The sequence below is a fragment of the Lepus europaeus genome, chromosome 9, assembly GCF_033115175.1.
Source record: "Lepus europaeus isolate LE1 chromosome 9, mLepTim1.pri, whole genome shotgun sequence".
NCBI classification, from domain to species: Eukaryota; Metazoa; Chordata; class Mammalia; order Lagomorpha; family Leporidae; genus Lepus; species Lepus europaeus.
In genome coordinates, this window is record NC_084835.1 from 105,548,673 (window position 1) to 105,559,142 (window position 10,470).

Below are 10,470 nucleotides of genomic sequence, written 5' to 3' on the forward strand. Positions count from 1 at the left end.
ATAGATAGGATGGGACCTAATTTTCTGTGAAGAACCCTGAGCTGTTGTATCAGACCACACCCACCCCCTTCTGCAGTAAACTACTGAGAAACCTGAACTCCGAGTGCCTCCCTTTGCTGGAGAGCCTCCCCCTCGACTCTCTGCATGCTAAGACAGCAAGAGGTGGGGATGGAGCTCGTCTACTCCGTGAGTCACTGTGGCTGGGTAAAGGCCTCACAACCACAGGGCAGAGGCCCTCACTCGGGCTCCACCTCAGGGCCTAGAGAATTAATGTTCAATCAGATCAGGACATCTGACCTGATTACATCTGACCTTCCCAGCATCCCATAAGGCAAGGAGAACAGCTGCACCAGGAAACCCAAGTCCCAGATTGTACTGACTCTCCACCAACTGACAACATTACAAGTAGCAGATGTTGCTGGCTGCACTTGAGGAAAAGTATAACAACATCGGTTATTGTCTTCTTTGAAAAATATATTTATTTATTTGAAAGTCAGAGTTGACAGAAAGAGAGAAACACACAAAAATAGATCTTCCTTCTGCTGGTTCACTTCTCAAATGTCCAATCAGGGCTGGACCAGACCAAAGACAGGAGCCAGGAACTCCACCCAGGTCTCCCATGTGGGTGGCAGGTGCTTTCCTAGGGACATTAGCAGCTGGATCAGAAGCAGAGCAGCTGGGACTGGAACTGGTGCTCTCATATGGGATTCTGTCATCGTATGTGGAAGTTTAAGCTGCTGTGCCACTATGCCAGCCCTAATAGAATCAGTTGTTATAATCACTATACAGGCTATCAAGTAACTATTTTAGATTTCTTCATGGGGGCCTTACAACACCTTTGCAAAATTGTTATTCTCCCATCAAAGTTGCCAAAAATTGTAAAAAGCATTGCTCCCACCCTAGCAATAATTTTAGAATTTTGGGTAAACTACAAAAGTGCAACTTTCTTTGGCACTTCAAGGGGCATATGTTGCATATGCTGCCAGCCAGAGCAACAGCCCACCCGGCAAGGACGGGATGTATGGACTGTCACTGTGAGATGTGGGAGAAAGGGGCATGAGTGCCACACATGCAGGTACGAAGAAATCAGTTAACATCTTCCCAAACTGCTGAAGGCTGAGCATGGACCAGAAAGACAGTCCACACTCCCCCGAGCCCAGACTCAAGGGAAGTCATCACCCACTGACAGCCTCTTCCCCGTGGCCTCTATCCAGTGCTCCTGGGAAACATGGGGAGCAGGGGAGGAGACAGAGAGGCATCTTCAGTGGGGCAGGCCTGTGGAAGAGGTTTAGCCACTGCTGTGGGAAAGCGTGAACACTCACTCCCCTGCCAGCAACCTCCATGACTGCACAGCAAGAGGATTCACCTGCTGGGGAAGGAACAGCAAACATTCCCCTTCACCATGCAGATGAAGATCCATTGCTTCTGGGGAACATTGGGAGGAAAGCTCTTCTACAGGAAGAGAAATAGAAAAGAACCCTGGAAGTATGAAACTAGACTCCTCCTTTACACCCTATACACAAATCCACTCAAAATGGATCAAAGACCTAAATCCAATACCCATGAAATTACTAGAGAACATTGGGGAAACTTTGTAATACATTGGCATAGGTAAAGACTTCTTGGAAAAGATCCCAGAAGCACAGGCAACCAAAACCAAAATTGACAAATGGGATTACATCAAGCTCAGCAAAGTGAAGAGGCAACCAACAGAATGGGAGAAAATATTTGCAAACTACACAACTGAAGAAGGTTTAATATACAGAATCTATAAAGAGCTCAAGAAATTCAACAACAACAAAACAAACAACCCAGTTAAGAAATGGGCAAAGGACTTGAACAAGCAGTTTTTAAGAGCAGAAATTCAAATGGCTGACACTTGAAAAAAATGTTCAGGATCTCTAGCCATCAGGAAAATGCAAATCAAAACAACAATGAAGTTTCACCCCACCCCAGTTAGGATGGTTCTCATACAAAAATCAACAAACAACAAATGCTGGTGAGGATATGGGTGTAAAGGTACCCTAATTTACTGTTTGTGGGAATATAAACTGGCCTAGTCACTGTGGAAGGCAGTATGGAGACACCTCAGAAATCTGAATGTAGACTTACCATGTTATCCAGCTACCCCACTCCTGGGAATTTACTCAAACCAAAATAAATCAGCATATTTAAAAATTATCTGTACCTTCCATGTTCATTGCAGCTCAATTCACAATAGCTAAGGTACGGAATCAACCCAGATGTCCATCAACTGGATAAAGAAATTATGGTGTATATACACAAATTAATGAAATCCTGTCTTTTGCAACAAAATGGATACAACTGGAAACTATTATACTTAATGAAATAAGCCAGTCCCAAAAAGACAGATATTATGTTTTCCCTGATCTGGGGTAACTAATAGTGTACCTAAAATGTAGTGTATCGGAGTGAAATTGAACTATGAGATTCAATGATTGTTTATACCCTTGTCTCTTCTGTTGAGAAACATTGTGTTTTTCTTTATACGATTTGTTGAACTCTTTATTTAGTGTAGGGTTAACATTACAATCATTAAGTAAACTGAAAACAGATCTTTGTAAAAATTAAGAGTGGGAATGGTAGAGGGAGGAGGAAGAAGGGTTAGAGTATGGGTGAGAGAGAGGGTAGGAAGGGAGGTATCACTATGTTCCTCAATCTGTATGTATGAAATACATGAAACTTGTAAAACTTAAATAAATTTTTTTAAAAGTTAAAAAAAAAAAGAAAGAAAAGAATGCTGGATCTAGGGTCCTACACCAGTGTCATTCCACTAAGGGCCCTTCCACTAAGGGAGAGAAGGACATTCTATTCCCAAGGCCCTCGTGACAGGCACAATGCAGAGGTTCCTGCTATGGGAAGAAGACACAGAGCATTGCAAACCCAGGTCACAGGCCCAGACATGCTGAGTCGACATTGGGTTGCCGAAGCTGGACCAGAGCAATAGAAAAGCCCTTTGAACCCCCAACCTTGAGCCCAACAGCATGTATGAGACAATCATGGTCTATTGCTGGGGGAGGGACAAAGGCATGGAGGAAGAGCCCCTCTGTGGCTTAGAGGCAGAGAAAGATGAGAGCTGAGAATGCAGCAGGAAGATCCCCTTCCCCTAAAGCACAAGGAAGTGAAAAGCCAAAGCATAGCTCTAATAAGGGATTTGGATCCAGACTCTTCTACAACTCAGCAATAAAAAGACAAATAACTTAAAATGAGAAAAGGATTTTAATAGACATTTCTCAAAAAAAATATACAAATAGCTGATAAACACATAAAAATATGCTTAACATCATTAGTCTCTAGAGAAACAGAACTAAAGATCATAACCAGATGCCTTTTCACACCGGCTAGGGTGGTCATAATAATAATTTTAAAAGGCACACAATACAGAGATTGGCAAGGAGTGGGGAGACTAGCTCTCTCAGGCATTGCCTCTGGGAATGAGAGATAGTGCCTCCCTTCCTATGGAAACACACTGACTGTTTCTCAAGGATCTAATTTTTTAAGTTTTTAAAACTATTTACTGGCCAGTGCCGTGGCTTAACAGGCTAATCCTCCGCCTTGCGGCGCTGGCACACCGGGTTCTAGTCCCGGTTGGGGCACCGATCCTGTCCCGGTTGCCCCTCTTCCTGGCCAGCTCTCTGCTGTGGCCAGGGAGTGCAGTGGAGGATGGCCCAAGTGCTTGGGCCCTGCACCCCATGGGAGACCAGGAGAAGCACCTGGCTCCTGCCATCGGAACAGCGCGGTGCGCCGGCCGCAGCGTGCCTACCGCGGCGGCCATTGGAGGGTGAACCAATGGCAAAAAGGAAGACCTTTCTCTCTGTCTCCCTCTACTGTCCACTCTGCCTGTCCAAAAAAAAAAAACCAACTATTTACTTATTTATTTATTTAAAAGGCAGAGTGACAGAGGAAGACAGAGTTAAGACAGAGAGAGAATTTTCTATTACTGGTTCACTCCCCAGATGATCACAACTGCCAATGTCTAGGCTGGTCTAGGCTGAAACCAGAGCCAAGAACTCCATCCGGGTCTCCTGTGTGGCTGGCAGGGGCCCAAGTACATGGGCCATCATCTGCTGCTTTCTTAGGCACATTAGCAGGAAGCTGGATTGGAAGCTGAGCAGCCAAGACTGAAACCAGTGCTCCATGCTCACTTGGACTTACCCCTAAGGGTAAAGTTAGAAATGTGCCATGGACTCCAAATCCCATTAAGTTGGCAGGTACCAATGCCATCTTACAAGTTAAAGTGACCAGTTTAAGTTTATAACTGATCATCAAGATAGGATTAAGTGTCAAAGGGATCACACAAACAAGACCAAGACCAAGGTCTGCTAATAATAATAGATAAAATTAAAAAGGAGAGAATGATCCAACATGGGAAGTGGGATACGCAGCAGACTCATAGCATGGCAGATGCCCTAAACAGCACTCTGGCCTCAAAATCAGCCCTTAAGGCATCTGAATCTGGCTAAAAAGCCCATGAGAGTTTCCCAGGCATTGAAAGCCAAGACACTGTGGCCAAACAAACAAACAAACACCTAAATGAAAGATTTGTGATTGAAATCTCGGTGGAAAGAAGGGGCCATCAAAGAAGGAGGTACCTTTCTCTGAAGGGAGGGGAGAACTTCCACTTTACTATGGCCTTGTCTAAATAAGGTCAGAGTTTGTGAACTCAAGAGGCTTCCATAGCCTTGGCAGCTCATGACAAGAGCCACAGGTGATCACTGACATCATAAATAAGAATGTCAATTGTTAAATCAATAACAGGAGTCACTGTGCGCTTGCTCCCCATGTAGGATCTCTGTCCTTAATGTGTTGTACTATGTGAATTAATGGTAAAACTAGTCTTCAAACAGTACTTTATACTTTGTGTGTCTGTGTGGGTGCAAACTATTGAAATCTTTACTTAGTATTACTAAGTTGATCTTCCGTATATAAAGATAATTAAAAATGAATCTTAATGAAGAATGGGATGGGAGAGGGAGGAGATGGGATGGTTTGTGGGTAGGAGGGTGGTTATGAGGGGAAAAACTGCTATAATCCAAAAGTTGTACTTTTGAAATTTATATTTATTGAATAAAAGCTTTCTTAAAAAAAAAAAAGAAAAAAAGAAAGAAAGAAACCAGTGCTCATACAAGATGCTGGTATTGCAGGCAATGGCTTAACTTGCTGTAGCACAATGCTGACCCCAAGGATAAATCTTACAGTTTTTTTTTTTTTTAAAGGATTTACTTATTCATTTGAAATGCCGAGTTAGAGAGAGGGAGAAAGAGAGAGATCTATCATATGACCTTGCCATTCTACTCCTAGGTGTATTCCCAAAAGAATTGAAAACAGGTGTCCATATACAATTCTGTAAACAAATCATCGTAGGAGTATTATTCCTAATGGCCAAGATTCATCTGCTGATGAATACACAGACTGGAGCAGAGAGATACATAGGAGCAGAAACGTCCATTTCTGGATGCCAGATTCTTTGGGGCAGGAGAAACAGGAAGTGCTTGCCATCAGGTTCCGTCTCTTATTTTGTGGAGATGAAGATTTTTTTTAAAAAGATTTTATTTATTGGGGCTGATACTGTAGTGCAGTGAGTTAACACCCTGGCATAAAGCACCAGCATCCCATATGGGCGCCGGTTCAAGTCCTGGCTGCTCTACTTCCGATCCAATTCTCTGCTATGGCCTAGGAAAGAGAGGTAAAGTTACAGACAGTGAAAGGGAGAGAGAGAGAGAGGTCTTCCAACTGCTGGTTCACTCTCCAAATGCCCCCAATGGCCGGAGTTGAGCTGATCTGAAGCCAGGAGCCAGGAGTCTCCTCTGGGTCTCCCACACGGGTGCAGGGGCCCAAGGACTTGGGCCATCCTCCTGCTTTCCCAGGCCACAGCAGAGAGCTGGATTGGAAGTGGAGCAGCTGGGACTCAAACCAGTGCCCACATGTGATGCCAGCACTGCAGGCAGAGGATTAATCTACTGCGCCACAGTGCTGGCCCCAAGATGAAGATATTCTATAGTTGATAATGGTGGTCAAACAACTCTGCGAATGTACTAACAACCATGGAATTGCACACTTTTAAAGGGTAAGCTTTGTAGTAAATTATATTTCTATTAATCTGTGGCTGTCATGCTGGAAGATTAAGCAAGATTCAAATGAAAACAGAAAAGCAATCTCAAAAATGACAGCTTTGGAGCTGGCAATGTGGGGCAGCAGGTTAAGCCCCCACTTGTGACACCAGCATCCCACATGGAGCACTGGTTCAAGTCCCATTTCCCCATTTCTGATCTAGCTCTCTACTCATGCTCCTGGGAAGGCAGAGGAGGATGGTTCAGCACCTGGGGGCCCAGCACATGGGAGATCTGGGTGGAGTTCTTGGCTGCTGGCTTTGGTCTGGCTCAGCCCTGGCTTTTGCAGTTATTTGGGGAGTAAACCAGGGGATGAAAGATCTCTCTCTCTCTCTCTCTCTCTCCCTCCCTCCCTCCCCCTTTTTTCCCCCTGTCTATCACAGTGCCTTTCAAATAAGTAAAAATCTTAAAAAAAAAAAAAAAAACCAGAAATGACAAATTCTTCCAGTGACTCATTAAAGGATCAGTGATTTAAATTAGCTAATCTGAAACACAAAGAAAAATGAAAGGACCAAAAACCAACAAAGAGAATATCCAACAGTGTGGACAATCAAACAATACGTGTATGTACTTGGATTCTAACATGAGAAGAGAGAAAGGATAGGACAGAAGGAATATTTGAAAAGATAATGCCCCTGATTCTTCAAAAAAAAATGGTGGACAACAGCCACAGATCCAAGAAATTCAGAGTCCAAAGCAAGATAAACAGCAAAACAGAAGACAACAGAAAGTTCCACATGGGTACAGCATATTCAAACTGCTAGAAATCAAAGACAGAGCTGACAGCTTGAAGGCAGTGAGAGAAAAACTAGACGTTAGCAACAGAGGAGCAACAAGGACAAGCAGGACAGCAGGTGTCGTCCCAGAAATGACACAAATCATCTTTAGCAAAACTTGCAGACTCTTTAAGGCACTGAAAGAAGAAACATCTTGAAACCCAGTGTCCTAAACCCACCGAGAATATCAGTTTTTATTAAACTTGCTTTTTAATTTAATTTTTCTACAAATTTTTAATTAAAGATTTACTTATTTAAGGCAGAGTGACAGAAGCAGGGAGATACCAGAGAATGAGAGAGGGAGAGACAGACAGACAGAGGGAGGAAGATCTTCCATCCACTGTTTCACTCTCCCCAGTTGGTAGCAATAGCCAGAGCTGGGCCAAGTGGAAGCCAGGAGGCAGAAACTCCATCCGGGGCTCCTTCGTGGGTAGCAGGGGTCAAAGTACTTGGGCCACCCTCCTCTTCTTTTTCCAAGGCACATTAGCAGGAAGCTAGATCAGAAGTGGAACAGCTGGGACTTAAACCAGCACTCTGATATGAATGCCAGCATTGCAAGCAGTGGTTTAACCCACTGATCCACAACTTAGGCCCCTGAAAATATCTTTTTTTGTTCTGACAGGCAGAGTTAGTGAGAGAGAGAGACAGAGAGAGAAAGGTCTTCCTTCCGTTGGTTCATCCCCTAAATGGTTGTTGCGGCTGGTGCGCAGCGCTGATCCGAAGCCAGGAGCCAGGTGCCTCCTCCTGGTCTCCCATGGGGTGCAGGGCCCAAGCACTTGGGCCATCCTCTACTGCCTTCCCGGACCACAGCAGAGAGCTGGACTGGAAGAGGAGCAACTGGGACAGAACCGGTGCCCCAGCCGGGACTAGAACCTGGGGTACCGGCGCCACAGGCGGAGGATTAGCCTAGTGAACCACAGCGCTGGCCAGACATATTTAAAATTGAAAATCAGATGAGGATGCCCACAATAACTGATATGATTAATATAGTGTTGAATGTTCTGATCAATCCTACAAAGTAAGAAAATTAGATCAATGAAGTATTAGAAAAGGTAGACAAAATTGGCACGATATGCACGCAATGTGATTACCTCTAGAGAAAAGCAAAGAGATAGCACAAAAGTTACTAGAAATAGGGGCCAGCATTGTGGCACAGCAGGTTAACTGCCACCTGTGACACTGGCATCCCATATGGGTGCAGGTTCGAGTCCCGGCTGCTCCACCTCTGATCCAGCTCTTTGCTAATAGCCTGGGAAAGCAGTGGAAGATGGCTTACATGCCTGGGCCCCTGCACCCATTTGGGAGATCCTAAAGAAGCTTCTGGCTCCTGGCTTCAGATCAGCTCAATTCCGACCATTGTGGCCATTTGGGGAGTGAACCAGTGGATAGAAGACCTCCCTCCCTCCCTCTCTGTCTCTCTCTTTCTCTCTCTCCCCTCTTCTCTCTCTACTTATCTAATAAGCATTAAGCATGACCAATACAAAGTCAACCCCACAAAATCATTAGCATTTTTACACTTGGCACTAACCAACTGGGAAACATAATTTTAAAAGGACACCATTTATAATAGCAAACAAACAAACACGCAAATACAAAAGGCTACAAAGTAACTAGGAATTGAATGAGCATATATAAGGCCTCTATGGATGAAAATGTAGCACCCTGATAAATGACAAAGGATGATCTAAATGAAAGTTGAGACATTTTGTGCTCTCGGATGGGATAATCTAGTAATATAAAGATAACTTCCATGTTAGAAATATGCTTATATTATTAAGAGCATATAAATTGCTATGGTAATGAGTGCTAGTTGGACCAGAGGCCTGGGCAGCCTGGGCAGGATGTTCAGCAGGCTGAGAGGCAGGTACCCCCTACTGTCTGCAGGAGGTATGACATGCAGCAGGCCACGGAAGAAAATTTGTAGGCTTCCTATGAACACAAAAGGATTTTACCTCATGGGTAAAACAGAGTGCAGTGGGGTCGACAAGCAGTTCTACTTAACTACATGGTCCGCAGCGCCTGTAAACAGTGTGCTACGTGTATGCTGTTATAGCTACGTAAGTCAGTGCTACGTGGTATTTGCAATGATCATCGACTTGTTTAGTGGGATTTGGGTCCTTTAATTCCTTCACCCATGACTCCAAGCTTGAGAGGGTGGCTGGACATCCCCGTAGTAATAAGTAGGGAGACTACAGTGAGCCCGGAGCTTTCCAGAGGAGGAACAATGAATCGGACAGAGTAGACAGACAGACATTCTCTGGGACTGCAAAAGATCATGGAGGGGGAGGAGAATAGATACAGAGAAGGAAAAGGAATAGACAAAACATTCTGCAAGAATGTCAATGTTTTGGGGGTTGGGGAGCTCAGGCTGAACCAGCGCATGGGGAGGAGCCAGTGCAGTGAGAGTGGAATCACAGAACCTAACCAGATTTGAGAACAAGGGGAATTCAACTGAAAGATCTGCTGGGGTGCAGACCGAGACCCAACTTCGACATGAGTCACCGTAGGACATGGTGATGACCTTGACAAGTACCAGTCAACAGAATGTGGACGCTGGGAAAGCCCAGCCAGAGTGGGCTCAAGACCTGAAAGGGAGGCGGAAGGGCTGGGCCGGGTCCAAGCTGGGAGCTGGGAACTCCCAAGTGGGTGAGCCAGCTCAGTGGCCGTCCCGAGCGCGTATTAGCAAGAAGCTGGAGTTGGAAGCAGAGCCACCACTGAAACCCAAGCATTCTGGTGTGGGAGGGGGGCACCCCAAGGGGCACCGCAGCCATTGCACAAAGTGCCCGACTATGGTTAGGATCTTTCTTATTCCAAGTAGCAGAAAGCCTTTTCCAGCCGCCTTAAATCACAAGCAAATGCAGTACTAACTCAAAGGGAGGTTCCGAAGCAGGGCAAGCTCTAGGGTGGCTGAGTCCATGGCCCCGTGAATTCATCAAGAACCCGAGTTCCTTTTCTCTCCACTCAGCTGTCCACACAGTGGCTTCCTTGTAGGGTTTGCGTCTGCTGCTGTGGCACGGCTGCTGTAGGCAGTGAGTCCTATCTTCTCCCTTAGTCAAGAAAACCTTCCACCAGCTGGGGAAAGAGGGGATTGCCTTCAGAGCTCAGCACCCACCTTGGGAATGACCTGTGCTGTGGGCCTCAGTCAGGCCCCCTGAGTTGGCCACTGGTGAGGACCACAGGGATACCAGGATGGGTTCTGATGAGTGGATCACAAAGTATGATTTTCAGATGAGCAGTGTCAACATACCCAGGCATCCTGTCCAAAAGCAAAAGCCTGGGCCTCCCATCGGATCTACTGTAGCAAGAATTCTGGGTGAGGCCAGGGGGTGGGGTAGCCCTGCAATCTGTAGCTGAACAACCCCTCCAGGTGAGTCTGATACACAGCGATGCTTAAGAACTCCTGGCTTAGGGTACAGTGCTAAGCCCCAGGAACAAAGCAAAACAAAGGTTCTGTGAAGGAGGGGGATACGGAGTAGGCATCGACTCAACCAGGGAGCACCTCAGAGAGTGGTTATGGAGTTGAGAGTGTTTGCAGCAAGATACTCTAGCATGGTTCCTGAAAT